The 20,814-nt window shown below is 38.6% G+C and overlaps 1 protein-coding gene across 3 annotated transcripts in view; it reads left to right on the top strand.

Moving 5' to 3' along the window:
- Positions 1-6,556: 6,556 nt before the first annotated feature.
- The window catches only part of LOC102310736 (spectrin beta chain, non-erythrocytic 1), a 51,221-nt gene continuing 36,963 nt past the window's right edge, over positions 6,557-20,814 (top strand). For all 3 annotated transcript variants that reach the window (XM_014333539.2, XM_005922178.3, XM_042220859.1), the window contains exon 1: positions 6,557-7,055. The gene's annotated coding sequence lies outside the window, so the exon portion shown is untranslated. The remainder of the gene's footprint in view (positions 7,056-20,814) is intronic.

Below are 20,814 nucleotides of genomic sequence, written 5' to 3'. Positions count from 1 at the left end.
TTCCCTGCAAACACCAGTGCTCATAAACTAGGCGTCAATGCAATCTACCGTTCTTTGCACTCACAGCGGTACCTCAAAAGGAGCAGTGCCATCTAGTGGCGCAATTTAAAGCAACAGCTCTTCCCCACCTTCCCCATTCCCTCCATCTGTCCAAGTTCTCCTTTTCCTTTGCCACTATTTTCTTCATCTCCCTGACTATCCTACTTCTCTACCTTTGAATACTATATGCACTGAAGACCACACTTATTCATTTCATTTAGTCACTGAAGTTAATTATTTTTCAATAAGATAAATGATGCAAATCTGAACTTTGACATTGCATTGCATTATTACTTTGACATTTGACTCTTTTTTTTTGATTTATGATCAAAAATTAATTCCTAAAATGTTTGCATTTACAAAGAGTTTACTTCTGACTATCCCTTCCCTGCAAAAATAAAACATAAACTCAAATAAAACCCACACTAGAGGGAGCTGCTAGTACATGTACAGCCCTGAATGTTTTTTTCAGTAATCTTCAGTCTAGCTGTTCCTGCATACTTGTTAATTTGATTTTTGTGGGGGAAACATGCTGTGTGTGCTTTATTCACAAATTAAACATCAACTTGAATGTTACTAACGATTTCAGTTTTTGATTTATTTCAGTCTGCTTGTCTGGCAAAAGGATTTGGTCTGATAAACACAGTGGTTGCAAAAAGTACACAGTTATCATGACTTGCCTTGACTCATGTGTAGACTCCCATGCCCGCTGTGACCTCCTAAAAACACAAATTATATGAAACGCTAAAGAATGTGAGTGGATCCACAGTATTATCATGGGATTCATGAACATTAACTGCCTGTAAAACAGCTCATCTTCTGATTTGCAAACCACAAAAAACTGTCACAACTCCCCCACTCAGCTTTGCTTCCTATTTGTCCAGACCTGTAGTCAATCCCAATTTCTGTGCGGTCTGTGAGTCACGTTGCACCATAGTGGCACCACAGTTCCTTGGTGTCCTGGTTTCATTCTGTCTAATTATTATATAATTTTAAACTGGAACAGCAGGGTGACCTCCAGCAACTAGTTTGGGGAGAAACAGAGATAAGAAAAGGGACAGCAAAGACAGATGAGCAAGAACCGAACCAGAAATAGCATAGGTGTTCTCCAGAGAAAACTCAAAAAGTTGTGCTGGAGATAAAAATATCTGTTAGTGGGTCATGCTGACCGGAGTATAACCCACTGGGTGTCGCTGGCTGTAGACTGCAGCTACTAAACTTTCCTCTTTGTTGGTCTAATACAGTTTTGGTTGACTTTGGAGACGGAGAGACATTATATTAGCATATGGTGATGCTTGGAAATGACAAGCAAATTTCACATCTGCCACTTCGCAATTACAGAGCAAGATGATCTGCATTTTTTTTCTTTAACATTTACTGGGAAAACTCATAAAGACTGAGTCATAAAGTCTCACCAGATTTTTCAGGATAATTATGTCAGTATGTGAGGCTATTTAGGGTGGTTTACTCATCAATATGCTCAAAGTCTAGAGGTTGATTAATGCAAAGAGGGAATAAAAAGGGGAAGATGATCTAGGTTGAAATATGTTGTTACCTGTCTGGAGAATCTGTTTGCACTGTTGTGGATAAACGCTGGTTGATTTATACGCTCTATCTACTGTATATACTTTCAACACTGGTCACACATAAAGGCAGCTATTACTCCTTCTTTTGGCTACTCCTTTTATGGGTTGGCACAGCGAATCACCTGCCTCCATGTCACCCTGTCACTAGCATCATCACACCAACCCTCGGCATGACCTTCACTATATTGATGAGTCTTCACTGTGGTCTTCCTCTTTTCCTCCTATTTTACATACAGGCAGAAACTAGCGCTGAATAAAAACAGCAAAAATACTTTTTGTTTTAGGTTTATCAATAGATAAACTTTCAAGATTTAATATAAATAAACTGACAATAGCATTAGCGTAGGCAGGCCACTGCTCAAACGTCCCAGCTCATCATTCTACCAGCAGTTGAATCTCATGAGATACATTTACTTTTACTTTTTGCTTTAACTTACCTACAATTGCTCCATGTCTGCAAGCCTCTTTGCAACCCAACTCCACTCCATGTTTCATGTTGTGTAGGACATAAAAGGAAGGCACCTGTAGGGCAGGAATTGCAGGCTTATTTTGCATTAGTACCTGCAAATATACCTTTTTCTTACAATTTATATTTTCAATTAATTGGGAGGCTGTTGAATTAATTTGCAAAATGGACACTATGCAGTACATATCATATCTGTGATCTGTGTGACATGATCTATCTGGAATAAATGCTCAGTCTTGTTTCTTCAGCTTATAAAGGCCGCAGCGCATAGAGAGACCCCTCTCAATTACCCAGCTTTAATGAGGGTAGTGTTAATCAAACACACAGACTGTTTTGAGGTTGGATGGGGAGTGGGGGATGGGGGTGGTGGTGTATACACAGACTTTATCAGACACCACCCTCCAGCACCACCCCGCTCACTGCACGCACCAATGATGACCCCACCCACCCAGGTCCCATCTATAGTGAGCAGACAGAAGGGGGTTTATCTCAAACTGCTGCAATCTGCAGAAATCACTGTGCTGGACACACTCTGGCAGCCAGTGGCAGCCTTATATCCCACGCTCAGCTCTTTTCCTTTGTCATGGTGGATTGTGGCTGAGCTGTCTGCTTGGGTGTGGGTCTTTAAACAGAGGTGGGTGACTAGGACTGAGGGCGTAAACAGGTTCTGTGCATGTGTGTGTGTGAGAGAGAGAGCTATCGTTCCTGATGCACAAGCATGCAGCTCAGTTGAGTGATTTTTGAAGACCCGGGGCTTTCTTTTATTCTTAAACACTGCTGTGTAGCATCTGGTCAAAGACTCGTGGTTTCCTTTACACACTTAAATCCACCTTAACTCTAGTGTCTTAAGGCCTCATTAAGATCATTGTGTAGTTACAAGTCACATTCTTTCAAGACAAAAGAATTTTAGAGATAAAGAGAAACGTGCCCTGATAGGTGTCAATGATGAGCTTGTATATACAGCATTATCAGCTTAGCAGTTTTATATCCAACCTGTTCACAGCTTTTAATTAATAGATAAATATTTGGTAACTCTTTGCATTTATCTGTGTTATTCGGTCATCCTAAGAAGGGAGCAGTTTACTCAAGGTTACCCTACATTACATTCCAGATGTGACATGGTCTCATTTGTGTGGTTAACAATAAGTTTTCTGTTATAAATCTGACTGTTAAAGCTCAAACCTCTGTAAACTTACATCATAATGTTCCAAATTCACAAAATAATTACTTTAAGCCAATCAAATTCTACTTGAATACTTATTGAACACATTTCAACTGTTTTATGGCTTCCCACTGCCACAATCAACAACTTTTCCCAATTTTCCCTTTTTTTTTTTTTGCATTAAATATAGTTGCAAATCAAAAACAACCTTTCTAGCTGCAGCTGTAAAGAGGCTGCTCGTTTGGAAAACTCCAATAATACGTCCATAGCAAAAATGCAAAGTGTTCAAACCACTCTAACAACACAGCAGAGCTTTTTCATTACCACTAACTGCCTTTAATGAGTAGCATGCTTTTTTTTCTTCAAATTGCTGAGCCCTCCTTAAGATAAGAGACCCATCATCCCATAAACCCCTCACCACCGCCACTTTTTTGGTTGCGCTACACCCGTTGATGGGCTGGACCAAGACTCAAAACTGATTTAGGTGTCAGTTTGGGTGCCTTCCTCAGTTCCTGTCAACAGCGAACCAATATTAATGAATGGCTCCCTAGAGTGTTCATCTTTTCTAACTGCTGTAACCATTAAGACACTGCACACACTGTAGTGCAGCAGAGAAAAAGCACACAGGAAAACACTTACCCATGGTGCTGAGACACTCTTTCATGACCATCTTCCGGGGCTTTATGAATAACCCAGATCTCAATGACCTGCTTTATGTTGCACACCAGCCAGGTGCTGCATAGTGTCTCAGGAATTATTTAGTAGAACTGCAGTTCCTCAAAGATAACCCTCTGAACTCAAGTAAAATCTGGAGTAAAATCTGAAAAGAAAAAATAAAGATGTATAAAAATAAAGATCAAGAATGTGGTGTTGAGGATAGGTCTTTCATTTCAAAAAGTGTAAAATGTATTCTTGCAGTATAGTGCATTAATATGGAACAAAACCCTAATCCTAAGAAATCCTGACAAAGAAGGAGATAGCCTAGTTTGAGAATCTGAAGCTTTAAGGTCCAGTTATACATTTAATACTCCAAGCATTTAACCATATTTTACAACTGTACAACAGTAGAGACAACTTTCTTGTCTTGAATTTAATAGGAAAAAATATTACTTGCTTTGGTTTAAGGATATGTACTTGGCATTATGGACAAACACTGGATGGAGGTCCATCCATAAAGGTCACAGTGCTCCCTCAGCTGAATTCTGCTAACATACTTCAACTATAAGTTACATTAATTCCTACAGAGTGGTGATAAAAAATTAAACACTCACAGTGCTGATAAATTATTGCAGTGAGAAATCAATTCAGTTATCCAGTTACTGGTAGTTTAGTGCTTCTGCATCAATCATGTTAACCAGAATGAAGGACACTGTGTGGATGGACCTGTGCAGGTTGAACCTTGGGAAGTACCCCTCGTGTGTCTTTGAAACTAAAAAAGGGGCCTTCATCAGCTTACGCAGCTAGTTTTAAAACAAGTAACTCCCTTGAAAATTGCTAAACAAATGGAAATGCGCTGAAGATAGTCTGTGCTCTCAGTCAGCTGTCCTAGTGTCTGTGCATGAGTGATTTATTGATCCACTTCTGCGCCTAGAGAAAATGTGTCTCCTGCTTGTCTCCTAATTTGCTTCTGCAATCTAAGACAGATATTTTTTACACTTTTATAACTGTGGATTCCTGTTTCTATGAGTCTATGGTTGTTATTATGCATACCAGTTTTAAAGTGGCTCGTTTATTCTTAAATTTATTGTGTAGACTGACACAATGTATAGATATAGTAATCACAGAGAACCGAGTCTTGTAATACCCTTTAAAATGTAAATGTAACAGATACTGCTGTACATATTTGCTTATAAATTCTAGACAAAGTGTATGTGAGTGCAACGACTTTTTTTAATGGAATAGCAAAGTGACTTGAACCAGATGCCCTCTTGTCAAAGTTGGTTGCCTGTTCAGTTCGTATGCTCTGGCTTTGACACAGAGCAGGCCTAAGAAACTATCTACAGCAGATAAACAGCATTTGAAAGTCATGTCCTTAAGAAACAGGAAAATATCCAGCAAAGATCCAACGTAGGACCCGAGTGATGCATCTGGCCCTTCAATTGATCCATTTGTTGATCACCAAAACCTCATCAGAAACAGTCTCAGAGGAAGGGTGGCTGTCAAAAGGCCATTCTTAAGGAAGAGAAACAGAGAAAATGCTGATGTGTATCAAATTTCACAAGAGCTGGACTGAAAATCAGTGACAGCTGGTCTTGTGGAGTGATGAATGAGTGATGAAATTTGACATTTTTACTTCAAACTGCTATTGGTATGCATGGAGAAGACCAGGAGAGAGGTACTGAATTTACAACAGTGAGTATCTACAGCCATAAAGCCATAAAGCACAGTGGAGGCTCTGTCATGTTTGGGACTGCATTTCAGCTCGTGGTGGGGATCCGGTCAGAACTGATAAAGAAAATAGTGTCAGGTCAATTGGAGAACATTTGACTGGGATATTTCAGCATGACAATGACACCTCAGACACACTGCCAGCACAGTAAATGGTTAATGAACTGTTGTTGGTTTTTTTTTTTATAAAAGAGTTCTTAGAAAAGTTCTATATAAGGATCATAATGAGAAGTCTGTTGTATAAAGTTGTATAAAGTATGCATTTTATACAACTAGCGTCATTCACCCATCCATTTAAGCCCCTTTCTATGCTTATGTGCTTCCTAACATTAACATCTAACATTCACTCCCATCAGAGAGCAACTTGGGGTTAATAAAGATAAACTACCCCCCTTCAAAAAAGCATACCTACATAGAAACTTCATGGCTCACTATAAGTCATGGATTGGCCTCCCCAGATCTCAATACCAAAGCAGTGTGGGATCATCGTGACAGAGTGACCAACAAAAAGCAGCCAGCATCCAAAGAAGAGCACTGGGAAGTCCAAGAAGCCTAAAAAACGCTGTTGAAGAATTAAAACTATGTTTCAGGTTAGTAAGAATTATTGCACGTTTCAATGAAATGCTCCAATTTACAATTTTACAAGCATTATATAAAGAAATGGGGGGCTGGTTTTACACTTGCACAGCACTGTAGATAGACAGAGTCTAATTAAAAGCACGGTATATGAAAGTGAAAGCTTTCAGTTTTAGCACCAGGGACAGCACCAGACACAAGGACAGAGCATTATCTTCCTGCTATTGTTGAGAATACTGATACTGTGAGAATACTGCGCGACTGTGAAGGGTCAGAACCCAACCTACACACCCTCCCACTCACCCGCCACCTAACCCCCTCCCACGCACATCCCTAGCTACCACCACCACATCTACTTTTTCTTTCTTTCTTCTCCCTGTTGAACGTTAGCACAGGGAGCTGGAGTCAGTGAGGTACGGACGGTCCTTCGGATGCTCGGCTGCCGGGGGGGGGGAGAGAAGAAGCTGCTGCGGATATCCGTCTCATACCTGCCTCAAAACGGGGTCCTCTCAGCCTGTATATGTTTTCCCCCCCCCAGCAGACCGTTTTGCTGTGTGAAAGCTAAATAAAGAGAGAGCCTGGCTTGGTTTCGTAACGCGCTGCACCGCTAGCAGCGCGGAGGGAAAGAGGTTTTTCGAGGATGCGGATTTAAAGGGAAGACGTTACCAGTGTCACCTGGGATTTTTGTTAAACCGTTAATATTCTAATTTAGCGTAGCCGGACGCGTCCGAGAGCAAAGGAAGATTTTTCACATGTTTGGTTAAATTTCGCATATAGCGACGCGATAGGACAAAAAAGAAAACATCGAGGGCCTCTTAAACAGAAGAGAAAATAAGGGGTAAGTGTGTGTGTTGTTGGTTTTTTTTTTGTCTCTTTATTTTCCGCCACCAGCAGGCTAGCCACTCGTAACAAAGCTAATGAGGGGGGAGTCTGATATTCAGGTGACTTGCTGTTAGCTTGCCACTGCTATTAGCTTTTCATGCCAAAAGACAACGTTTTCTGTTTTACATTTCTGTGACTGGAGATAAGCCTGCATACATTTCTGTTATGTTAGCTGCCTGGTTGGGAAGTGTCCAACTGCAGCGCGTTGTGTTAGTCGTTGGGAACATCTCTGTGTACGTCTGCCTCTTCTTGCCTTTGTTTGAATCGATGTCAAATGCAGCCACATTTTATCTGCGTGTTGTGCACAGCCAGTCAGCCAGCCTGCCTGTGGATCTTTGATTCAGCATCTGCTTCTACACCAACCAAGCCTTGCCGCTGGCTATGTTTTTTACGTACCATACCATGATATGCTACAGTACTGGCATCTTGTAAAGCTGTGGGCTTCGTGGTTATGTTATGTTATCATATGACATTTGAGATTTATTCTGCGTGCCTGGCCTAGGCTGTGAGTCATAGCTTGGGATGCATCAGGTAAAAGTAAAAATGAGGGCTCACTAGGGAAGAGATGATTGCAATCAAAAGCCAGTTAACACGTTGTTTTGAAATGTGCAAGTTTGCTATATGGACATCTAGCGCCTCACTTTTTAACTAGCAGATAGCACGGAGTTGGCATTTACTGGCCACCACGTGTAGATCCATGTTTCATTGGCCCAGAAACGTCTGCACTGAAAATGGTTGGAAAACAAAAAACCTCACATGGTTGGCGTATTGGTTTATGGTTTATTGTAATCAGTATTCTTGATGAGGAATTTGCAATTTGATGTTTTTGTCTAATGTTGGTACTGGGTAACACCCATGATGGGGTGTTTTTGTTGATTTTATGTATGTATTTATTTCTTTTTTTAAACCTTAAAGCACAAATTAGTAATGCAGGGCTAAAATGTTTAGGTGTTGTAAACCACACAGTAGCTAAGGAGTTTGTTGATGTCACTTAACTGCTGTTAGGGCTACAAGAGTCTGCAAGGAAATGGTTTGAAACCAAAGTGAGGATCTCTTCATTAGAAGACAGTCATCCAGTTGTCCTCAGCACAGTACAGCTCTGGTTTGTGGCTCAGTTTATATTCAGTAACTGATTCTCTAGCTTTACAGAGTAGGTTAGAAAGCAGATTAATTCTGTGATATTTCCATTGTCTTTCCTCCCCCTTTCCTGTATCATAGGCCTGAAAACTGGTTCGGATGTTAATGTTTGATATAATTGTATGATTTTTTTGTTGTTGTTGTTTTTGAATTCATGTCTATAAAGTCAACACAAAATAAGTAAAATATATTCTAAAATGTAATTTTAATTTCATGTAGGATTTGAGTTGTTTTAATTGGTAAAGACCCTTCCTGTCAGCTAGGCCTGAAATCATTCTGCATGTCCTCAGTTCATATTCATCACAAAAAATGTAGGGACAGTTTCCAGTGCCGGGTAGTCCAGTACATCATTAAAACCCACTATGACCTCAATAATAAACGTAATCATGATTTTTACTGTGACAACTCCGAATATGTTAAAGCTTTGTAAAAGGCAAATTTATGGCAGAGATGATTTGGTAGTGAGTGTATGTTTCACATTCAGCAGTGTGTTATGAAACAGTGCCGGATTTTGTGCCGTTCTACTATTTCTACTGTTCTACTTCATATATTTTCTATCCCTGGTATTAAGGCTTGTACAACTATTGTCTCTAAATAGCCATACTAAGGTTTTTTTATGGCTTGAAATAAGCCATAAGGGTGACACTAGGCACATAAACATGACTGGCCTGTATGTAGCTGAGGCAATGAGTCTGTGCTACTTTACTTAACATACATCTCTGCACTTTCTGTTATTTATGGCTATTGATGAACACAAATGTTGTTGTTGCTTGAAAACTAAACAGGACCAATCCTGCATACTTAAATAATAGGGAAGTACTGATATATTGGCTTTATGCTGTTGTCAGTCAATACTAGCCACTTATAAAAAAATGAAACACATTTACAGATGGCAGTGGCTGACAATTTTGTCACATCACAATCACAATAAGACTAAAAAAAATGTTTTCGTCACTTTTTCGTGGTATGTAACAGAGATGAATGACAACAATAACCAAACAAGCAAAGATATTGCTGTCACCCATTGAAAGCTGTAAAGGTAAACACATGCATTGACCTAACGTTTCAGAATTGGATCATACCTACCATTATATTGTAAAAAAACAAATATGGAGCCACTAATTGAATTATTCAGTATTAGCCAGTTATTGTGCTTGTCTCTTTCTTTGTGGAGTTGATCTCAGTTCTTGCTACAAATAGATTTTGCTTTTCACATGATGAATATGAAGAATAGGTCAGTCTTCTTGTCTTTGTTAGTGGCTTTTCTTCAGATGTATCAACATAAATAGACTCTTTCTGGACTGCTAATACACATTGTAATCACTGCATTGACTAGACTTGAAGAAAATATCAGCATACATATATACGTAAACTATATTAGCATATTGTTATAGATTCAGTTCAACTGATATAACTAACCAGTAATTCTATATATATCATTTAATGTGTGAGCTTAAAAATATTTTTAAAGTGCCATGTTCCTGGCAGCTGAATAAGCATTTATGTTCAGGAAAGAAGTGTGTGTTGTTGTGGTCAAAGTATTCTCAATTATTGTGTAATTAGACATTGTGCTTAGTGTTTCACTTAGTGCTATATCCTGTTTCCTGGAAGAAGAAATAACAAAACAAAATAGATTAATGCACTAAAATCCTTTCATTGGAGTAAAATGTGCTTGTTGACCAATTAAACCTCGTGGAATCCAGATCATACGAAAAACACCCAAAAAATGTGGAGCTTTTTTTGATGGAGACACAGACAGGATGATATAGATGGATAAGAAATTGCTATTAGCTGGCTGGCTGGTTGCCTTGATGAACAGCATTCAACAATAGAATGGGACTTTGAATATGGGCCCCCTGTAGTGCTGATTCTCGAAATCCCTCTTGGACAAGCCTTTTTCAATTCATGCTATTCACGCTTTTATCTTGCGGCAGTGAACCATATTACTAAGCAAATTTAAGCCTTTTATGGCTGCTTTCTAATGTGTATCTCTTAACAATTCATATTTATAGGTCTAACTACAGGAGCATCTCATGATATAGTGTACTAATATATAATCTATTTATCTATTGTGGTTAATTTATCCAGTCTTTCTACGTTTGATACAGAAGAAAAGGAAAAACAAAAAAACAAACAAAACAAACAAACCAGAAAATACAACGAGATTATACAAAATCAGGCCTCCCATTTTGTACATAGTTCAACCATTTTGACCAGTATTCGTCAAATGAGTCCGCCTGCAACTTTAGCCTAAAAGTTATCCTCATTAAGCCAACAATGGGTTATGGCCTTTGTGGAAGCCACCAACAGCACACTGAACAAATATTTATCCAGTTTACATAGATTAAGACTCTAAGTTCCATAGGTACAATCAGTGTTGGTCAAGTTACTTGACAAAAGTAATCAGTAACTAATTACTGATTACTTCCCCTAAAAAGTAATCCTGTTACTTTACTGATTACTTATTTTCAAAAGTAATTAATTACTTAGTTACTTTTTAAAAACACGATTTACAACCTGAAGAGGTGATAAAGCGATAGATCTTTAAGCCCAATTCTACTTTTTCTACATAATCCATCATACAAAATGTAATCAAATGGAAAAATCTCTTTTTTTTTTAACTTGTTTTATCAGTTTTAATCTTTTAACTTTATGCATCAAGCAAAAATTTAATTATATGCAACATTCTCTGAGTTGAATAAATTAGTTTAACATTTAAACCTATTTTCTACACATTCCAGCACATAAAATAAAATATTTTTTGTGTTTACACTCACTCTTTCAAATAGATGCAAGTAAAACACAGCAGAACATAAATAAGGTCAAAGACTCAGTGGTCCTGTTGCTCTATTTTCACCTATTAAGCAGCACTGCGGTAGGCGGAGGTTTACCCTGGTGCAGGTGTGCCGCGGTCAGTTGAAGAATCCGCGACTTTCTCTGCGAGTTTCCCATTACGTCGTTGCGCACTTGGTACTTGCTTGGAAGTTTAGGGGTTTTTTTCGCTGTAAAAAGAAGTTTTCTTCCCATGCACAACAGACGCTAATGTTTTTGTCACTTTTTATGGAATCAAACTCAAAGTAAGGTCAGTACTTCCACGCTTTAAACGCTGCACGCTCATACTCTCTCCCACAATCGATATGTGATCCATTGTTGATCTGCACACAGCTGTTGTCACTAACAGCGCACTCGCTTACATCACTGTCGTGAGACATTCTCACAAAAAATCACGGTTTTAGTAACGCAGTAACGCAGCGTTCCTAAGGGAAAGTAACGCTAATCTAATTACCGTTTTTGCAATAGTAATCCCTTACTTTACTCGTTACTCGAAAAAGTAATCAGATTACAGTAACATGTTACAAGTAACGCGTTACTGCCCATCTCTGGGTACAATACTGCAAAATGAAATTGTATTTTCTTTTGGAAGATTGTTTCCAGGACCTTATGTATTTCCTTCAAAAATGGAACCACAAGAGGACATTCCCAAAAGATGTGGAACCGATTTGCTGCTGCATGTCCACACTGCCTCCAGCATGTTGTCTTATGGGAATAATTGGATTTTCGAGCCGGGGTATTAAAATAACAAATTATATTCTTCCAACTGAATTCCGTCCACGAGGGGGAGCTTGTTACCGACCACTGCTGCATACAGATCCCATCCCAATCCTCTTCTGTTAGGGATAGATTACCATCTGTTTCCCATCTTGCTTTAACATATCTTGTATCATGACCCCTTGGGTTGGTCAGTGAACGATATAATTTGGAAATAATTTTTTGATAGGGTGCATCTCTATATGCATTCTCAAATATGTAAAGAATTTCTTCATTCCCAGTCAGTAACTGGGGATGTTTTAGCTTTTTATTCAAGAAGTCCCTCAGTTGCAAATATCTAAAAAAGTCTTGATTTTGCAACCCATACTTATTCTTAAGGTCCTGGAAACGTATCATTTTTCCGTCTTTCAACTTTATTAGCCCATGTTTTAAATGTCGAGTCGGTCTTACTAGGCAAAAATTCTGGGTCATATGCAAACCACCTAAGCAGTTTACATTTTTAAGGTTAAATTGAGGTTTCCGTTCATTAGAATATAGCTGCTTCTCTGAACAACTGTGTGATTATCAACTTAAAGTATTTTAAAACAAAGAAATGTGGTGTGTAGAGCCAGAGACATTATCAGCTGAAGATGTAGCACTGAAATGGTTCTAAATTTAAATCTATGAGAGAATTATCTAAGAACCAAGATAATGACAGTTTTAACTTCTAAGGGAAAAAGTTGTTAAAACATTATTGTAAACTAGAATTGCCTAACTTATTTGTTTTAATCAGATCGGGCTGGTGATTCTATGCATGCAGTTTTAACGTCCCTGTGACCATTAAAACTAAAGTTAATTTACTTAATACTCAAAATAACTGTCAAGTGCTTCTGGGTGGACTTTATAATCATTAAAAGCATCTCGCAAGCTGTAACTTTTTTGTTTTACATAAAGTTTAGTGTTATCTCCCAACCCTTTTTCCAAAAATTTTTTATTATACCGAGTGAAATGATACAAATTAATACTGCTGTCTATCTTTTTGCTGTGTGGATGCTAATTGCTAATTTAGCTGTGGCTACTCTGCACACAAGAGGTGGGAGAAATGGACACTGGGGAGTTTTATCCCCACTTCCAACAGGAGTTTGCACAGATACATAACAGCTGGAGAACTATTCACAGATCTTCACATATGGTTAAGTTTATGTCAATGTGTAGTGTCAGCTTAGGCCTCATGTGTTTTTGGCGGGTTCAGAAACAAGGGTGATGTAATGGAAGTGTATTCATGTAGAAAAGTAATGTGCACATCTGTGAGGGCACCATTAATACTGAACCTTCTGAAGTGCTTCTACAGTGGACTTCCAGCATTAATTCAGTTTTAAATGTGGATTAACAGGTTTGGAAATGGACAACATTGCTTTGACTCACAACACTAACATTTCACTCACCAAACTGAGGGAAACACCTCTTGGACAGTGTGTGCCACACTGCAAGCCATAAAAATGTATCAGTAGCACAAACAAGTTACAAAGGTCCAGTTCAGTGATTTTAGTTAGTGAACATGAAGCCTAGAAAAGGCTGATTAGTTCCCAGTGTTTTTTGTGCTGGAATATCTGTTAATGAAAACCTAAATTCCAGGGTCCAGATGGATTAATAAAATTCACCTTGCCTAGATATATGAAGCCATCCATAGAGAACAAAATACTTTTTGTACCAGGATCTAAACATTCTTTTTAATGCTGTATAGTTGTGCGTTTTAACTTGGGGCTCTTTGGAAATTGACTTACTTTTGCAGCCAGTATGAAGTAACACTTAAAGATGCTCCAGTTCTATCACTTTTCAAGTGGCTACAGCCATTTTCTGCTCTTGAAGTTATACACGGACTCAGTACAATAGCAGCTCTGCACTTTGCTCTTATAAAAACAGATTTATAAATATCTCTATGACCAGATCATGACCATTGTTTTATTGTATCAAGCAATATATTATAGTAAATCAGCAACTATCAGTTAATAAGAGGGTAATATAAATTTATGCTGTCTTTATGGTGCCAAAGCATTTAACATTGGTCTTGCCTAACATTGGTACTCTATTCTTTCACTGAGGATTCACACTGAAACATTTTATGATGTCATGTATACCCAGTGGTTTGCTTAATAAAAATTAGCTCCCTGTGCTAAGAAACAAGGCAGCATCACATGGGTGTACTATAGGTGTTGACTGTGATGATCTGCTGGTTTTGCTATTTTGATTCATTAAGAAATATTAAATTCACATTTGCATAGCTATTTAGTTGTGTGCTTGCTTGCTTTTGGGTGTGGTTGGTACAATGTGGCGACCAGACTGTAGTCAAGAACTTGACTGAACTTAATGCTTATAGATTGTTTTTAAGATGCACCACAGTGATACAGATGTTCTTTAACCTGATGCTCCAGGTTATTAGGGTTTCTGGAGCATCAGGAATGCTAGTAACCTGCGTTCCTTATGTGTTGCTTGAACAGTTTTCAGTTACATTTTACACAGTATCTCAGATTCTATGAAAACCAACTATGTAAACTGAACGAGTACCAGCACTCTCTTTATATTATTTATAATATTGCCAGAAGCATTGATGTAGTAGATGCAGTAGAAAACAGGGAAAACACAACTCTTAACATGACATTTTCCAGCTGTTTTTATTATGACAGCTTGTACTCTATTAAACCTGCATCTAGAGGCTTTTAATGAATAAATATCTCTCTTAAAGGTGAGGTCTGGAAGGCTTTTGTCAGCACCACTTATGGGGGCTGATTTTTAGATGGAGAACAGTTGTTTCGCCAGTGCTTCACAAGGTCACAAATTGTTACACACCCCCACAGAAATCTGAAAGCGCAAAGTCTCACTGCCACTTCAAATCATGGATGATCTGATATCCTCGTGTTGGTGTTGTTCCCAGACCATCATGAAAATGTTGTTCCAGGTTCAACAATGCAAGTGACCAATCACATTGTTGTGACGTTATTCCTTTGCGCGCCAAGCCATTCGTGCATTTACGAAATTCCAATGTTGCAAGGACAATATCAATTCTGCTTACTGTTTATTAAAGGTTTACGGTTAGGGTTAGGGTCAGGGTCCGTTGATCGGCGGACAGAGGCGGTTTCACGCAGCTTAAGTACAGTTTTTTGTTTTACGCCGGTTTTTCCCGAAGTCGCAAAAGTATGACGTCACAACATTCTGATTGGTCACTTGCAATGTTGATCCTGGAACAACATTTAGTATGATGATCTGGGAACAACACCAACACGAGGATATCAGATCAACCTCAAATCATAGAGCTAGCAAGCAATACTGATATGGACAGTGGTTAAGTACTTGGATAGGAGCATTTTCTGATAATCACTTATCTTAAAATTAAATGAATACCTTTCAGTGTATGCGTTCAGCTTATCAGCTCTTGCTTTTCTCTGGGTACTCTGAAATTACATTTAGGAACTACAGCATCTTAGTGCAGCAAGACTGCTTTTTGACTAAAGTGATCACGTTTTTGCCAAAGGTTGCAATTTGCTAAATGAATGCTTGCTAGTCCTTTTCACAACACTTCAAAGAACAGCTGTGTGACACCACCATTATAAGTAACACCAACGTGGTGATTTAAATCTGCCGCAGACCTTAAATATGTGTTATTTTCTGTCACCCAGATGAACATATTTCATGAGGTTGTTGTTAATCACGGGGTAACAATTATCAAACTCCTACAGAGAGAGGATGTTGCTAAATAAAACTTTACATTTCAGATGGTTTAGAAACTAAAAATTAAAGTGGTACAAAAATATTACACACCACTGGTAGAAATCTTAAAAGAAAATCCTGGTGTGTTTTTATATTGGCGCATTAGGATTTTTAATGGTAACTGAAATGTTTGAGAGCAAGGCTTTGTTTTTTATTTTGTCATTATAGCTCACATTCAGCCACATTATTCATATATTGGGTAGTCTTGTTGGTTCCAGGTATTTTTGTATTGGCCAGTTGTCTATAAAGTAGTAAAGCTTTCTGATTGGCTGAAGCTATTTTCACTGATATGAATGATCTTGTATGAATCCGAAGCACTGTGTATTAGCACATTCAGGCGTGATGCCCGAGCTCGTGCCTGCATTTGTTCTTGTGTGTTTTAAAATGGCATGAATAATTAATTCACTGATGTTTTTAATTTGGATTTCTGGCAGCTTGGGAGATTGATGCTATTGTAACTCCCAGCCAAATGTATTTAGAAATGAAGGCTAAGCCCAGGACTCATTCAGCTGCAGCAGCAAGAGGGGAGCACAAACACTATAGCATTTGCCTATTTTTAGTATTAGTCTTAATGAGCCATATTGTGGATGGGCCAGTATTCTCACTGGGCCTTAACTTGCCTGTATAGCAGCATCTCTCTGTACTGAACATTAATGATACCAATAGGACTATTAATTATTCTTTTTTTGTTGTAAATGTGACAAATCACTGAAGAAGATGTAGGTCATAGGCATCCATGTTTTCTGTCAGATAATACAGATTTCAATAATATAGAGGTCATGTGGAGGATTGACATTGTTTATAAACTAGATCATTATGTTTTTGTCCATTAAGTACCTAAAGTATATAGTAGCGCTTCTGTGTTTTCAGACTAATAAGAAAGTTGTAAACCGTCACTGAGTTTGATGACATTTTCCAAGACTACAGGGAAATGTGACTTCTTGCAGTGAATAGTAATTCAGCTCTGGAAAACAATTTCTGTATTTGCCATGTTGCATTGATTAATAAATTAGTTTGACTGTTAATATGATTGCTTGTTAAAATTAATTTAGTGTGTCATTTGTGAAAATGAAAAGATAATACGGATGTAGAATAAAATGACATCAAAACAAAATATTATCTGGAGTTAGGCTGATATCTATGTCGATATGTGAAGGGCATGCTGGCTGCGTGAGTGTTTGATAAATGTGATGCTACAGGTCAACAAAGGATCTCTGCTGTCCTATTCAGCAGGGCATTCAGGCCAGGATCAGCAGGCCGTGGAAGGGCCTCTGATGCATATGTGCCTCTGGCTGCCTCATGTCTGCAAACAGGAAAGGCTTGAACGGCTGGCCTCATCCCTCTGCTGACTCTCCATTGTGTGGGGCCACTTTGGCAGGGCACGCTTTGTCCTCTGCTTTTTGGGATCTGCCTCTACACCCTGCAGGCTCAACTAAGTATCACAGGCAGCTTGATTTGGGGCAAAGCAGAGGTGCCACATTCACTTGAATATATTAATATTCATTAATGCAAAGCTCATGGCTTCGGTATACTCATAAAGAATGCCAGCAAAACATTTTCTTTAATTTTAGTTTTTTTTCCTTCACTTAAAGATTTTTACAATGAAATTGGTAAAATGTTAAAAATCTTATGTTTGTGTGTTTTGAATGACTGTGTTTTAACATGGTTTTGTTATGAGTTGTATCGCCCCTTTGTCTGCCATTATAAGGAGTGTGTGTGTGTGAGACCGCCTACCCTATTCCCCTGGTGCAAGGTAGCAGTTTGGCTGGTTAATGTGCACAAGCCTAATTCCCTGAGGGTGACTGATTGCAGGCTCTATTTCTCTTTCCTCTCTCCCTGATTAACGGGTGCAGTGACAAACAGCCCAGCTGGGCAAAGGGAGGCAGCTCTGGGAGGGGAGGTGGGGTGACACAGAAGAAAAAATAGGCAGAGGTGGTGGCGCTGCCTGTCATACTGCTAGCTCTGCCTTCCTTTCTTAACCAGTGTCGTTCTGTTGTGAGTAATAGCCTGATGTGTGTCTGCCCAGTATAGAGCTCGATTTAGCCACGAGGCATTTCTTTATGCCCTACTTTAATCTTTTTCCCATTGTACAGAAGCACTATGTATCTGTGTCATGTGCCTTTCATTTGTATATTGTTTTGCTTTAATTACAGTAATAATTTTTCAAAAGCATGTTAAGATATAAAGGCTGTGACAGGTTCTAAATATTTCATACACAAATGTTTGTCTTTGTTTTGTATTTGTGGATTAGACCTTGGGGGGATTTTCTTTCATAGAAACTCTTTTATGTGACCTTTTTGTGCCACATCTGTCTGCCAGGCTGTGTTTTTATTTATTTATTTATTTTTAAGTAGCTTTGGGGCTTAAATCTTATGTCTGAAGGTTTGGAAAATAGGCTTTTTTAGGGGGAAAAAATCTGGTTGAAGGCTCCTGCATGGCATTTTTACAAAGTTGCATTTTTATGGGTTAATTTCTTTATCTGATTTTGTTTCTGTCTGGACTGGGGGAGGTGGCTGCACATCACTCAGGCTGGCATAATTGTTGGTGTTGGACCAATCTATTTTGTGTGCCGAGTGCTTATATGGTTGCATGCTGTGTGGGTGGATTTGTAAGTGTCACTTTCAAAAGCATCGTGTGTATACTGTATGTAGAAGGGTTGTTGGGGGTGGTGTGCTGTAATAGGTCAGGTCAGCTTGTATGTGCAGTTTTTATGTCACCCAGTGTTGTGCGTATGTGTGTGTGGGAGGATGAGTACAGTAGGCTGTATCATAGTAGGTCAGGGGATTGTTAGTCTGATCCATTGAGGAGCGATTAGTCCAGACACTGAGCCAAGCCTCTTCATACTCACAACAAGGGGAGGATTGGCGCTTTGTTATCGCTGCCAGACTCTTGTGACCTCACTGGTCCTGCCCCTCTCCAGCTCCTGCCAATCCCCCAAACAGATTGCCTTGGACTATATTACTGCCAGGCCTGTCCTGGATAGTCTGTCTTCTGTGTGACTCCTGCTTCCATGCTGTGGCATTTTTATAATTTGGGCTATGTAGAAATCTTAAATGTAGCTACTTATCAGTAACGCTAGACTGATACCATACCAGTCACATAGTGTAGTAGTGTCCTTGTTTTTCTATTATTATTATTATTATTATTATTATTATTATTATTATTATTATTATTAGTCCTATAATATGCCAGAGTAAAGAAGAAAGCATGAATTGAAAAGGAGGAGAGCAGTGTTTGGATGTTTTTGAAACCACTATGTCATAGTACAAATATTTTAACATCTCTCCAATCTTCAACTGAAGACTCAGTGATGTACCTGACTACTTATGCATACAGTGAGTTGTAGAGAAAAGGCAAGTCACTCCTAGGGCGCCAGATAGGTGACAAGTCAAGGAGCAGTTCCAAGGCGTTGTATTTCCTGCTTCTCTAATCCATGCATTTAGTTTCTATTCCCATCCACTTTCTTAATCAACCACTAATAGGATTTTCCAAGCATTTGTTTTTGTTTTGTTTTGTTTTTCTATTTATATTTTACAAAATCAAATTTATGTTAAAGTACACAGCTGCTGCACAACAGAAATGGCTGTGCATGACTTGAAGAAAATTATCTAAAAACGAAGATAAAAATCATAATTAGCAATAACCCAATACTGACAACGGTGCACCAGAAAGTGCAACACCAGCATCTATTCTCTTCTTTTCTGTCTTAACCTATACTAAAAACTGGTAAATGTACAATTTGCTCAGGAAAAATATATTTGTAAAGAAAATACAAAACTGACTGAAGCCTTATACTTTTGCTCTGTCACACAGTAGGTTGCTATGGTGTAGCCACAGATATTTACGGAGTGAACACTCTTTAAAATTTTAAGATACAAAGGTTCAGTTCTGATTCCTTTTAGAGTTCATGCTAGGCTTTTAAAATGTGCACTTTTTTCCTTTATTATACTTTGCTCTGGGATGTTATAGCCTGCCTGTTGTGTGTTTTCTAGAATCAGTGATGGAAGGAACATGTATAGATGCAATCTGGCCCTGTATTTCTTGTGTACACTCAGATTGGGCCCATCTGGTAGCTGTCTGTTATTGATTTCCAGTGTGATTTAGAGGATACATCAACTTGGCAAAGCATGACAAGTCCAAGAATAGTTCTCCCAGATATATTAACAGCAGCTTTACATTTAACCAGATAAATCTATTCCATTGGCTGCTATCAGGTTTTTTAAGTCATATCTGGGTGACTCAGAAATTGAATTTGCATACTAATTGTGTGTAATGTGGTCTAATAATGACCAAACTAAAACATAAACCTGATGGACAGTATTTATGTCCATATTTGGGGGCAGTTTGCATCCTTTAATGAATAAATTAAACATTGAACAAAAGGACAGGGCTCAGCAGTTCTCAGTCATGCTTAGCCTTTAATTACTTACTTTTAACAGCACAATTATTTTTGTAAAAATCTGTCATTTCTTCCCATCACTGCTCCTCATCTAATGGCTCTGATTAGGTTAGCCACAGCTGGTAGACACAACTAAAGCTAAACTCACAGGTATTAACAAACTGACTACTCAACCTTGTCTATTAATCTGTTCAATGCTCTTAAGCAAATGGCTTCAGTTAGCTAATGGATCTCTATTGCAGGGGGCTTAATCTTAATGTAGGTCCCCCATTGTGTGTATTTGTGCATAACACTAAAGACAAGCTGTGTCTGGTTAGTGCTGTATATACAGTTAAGCCTTTACATATAGGATTTTTACCATGTCAAATGGTTAAGGTGTGAGTCACCATGCCTGTACAGCAGTTCTTGTGCTGTAGTTGTGCAGAATAATTGTCTCACACTCAGGATTCAATTGAATAGAAAAGACAAGATGCTTCTGCTTCTCGATCAAACTCTGAGAGCTAGCCAGCTGGAGAAAGAGGGTGGGATTGACCTCATTCTGTTTGAAGTATTGATTGTTGCCGTATTAGGAAGCCTTGTTTTTTTTCTAACTAGATGCTGAATTCGTACAAACAGCAGGATGGGAAGATATTGCGTTCTTAGCAGTGATTCAAGGACCAAGGTGACTAATTTATTCTGAGGAGGTTTTAGACCACTTGGCGAGCTGTGGCGATGTAGAGCAATGTTTTGATGAGGCCCCTTACTGTTTGTGTGATATAATCTGCCAGCACTTGCACAGGAATGCATGAATGACACACATCTCATAATTATGTTGTGAAATGTTAACAAAATGTCTTTCAGTTCCAAGACTCCACACCTGTTAACGGACTGACTTTCTTTTAACAGG

The sequence above is a fragment of the Haplochromis burtoni genome, unplaced genomic scaffold (genome assembly GCF_018398535.1).
Source record: "Haplochromis burtoni strain Fernald_Lab_line unplaced genomic scaffold, NCSU_Asbu1 Contig_56, whole genome shotgun sequence".
In the NCBI taxonomy this organism is placed as follows: domain Eukaryota; kingdom Metazoa; phylum Chordata; class Actinopteri; order Cichliformes; family Cichlidae; genus Haplochromis; species Haplochromis burtoni.
This window is presented reverse-complemented; position numbering and strand designations above follow the sequence as displayed.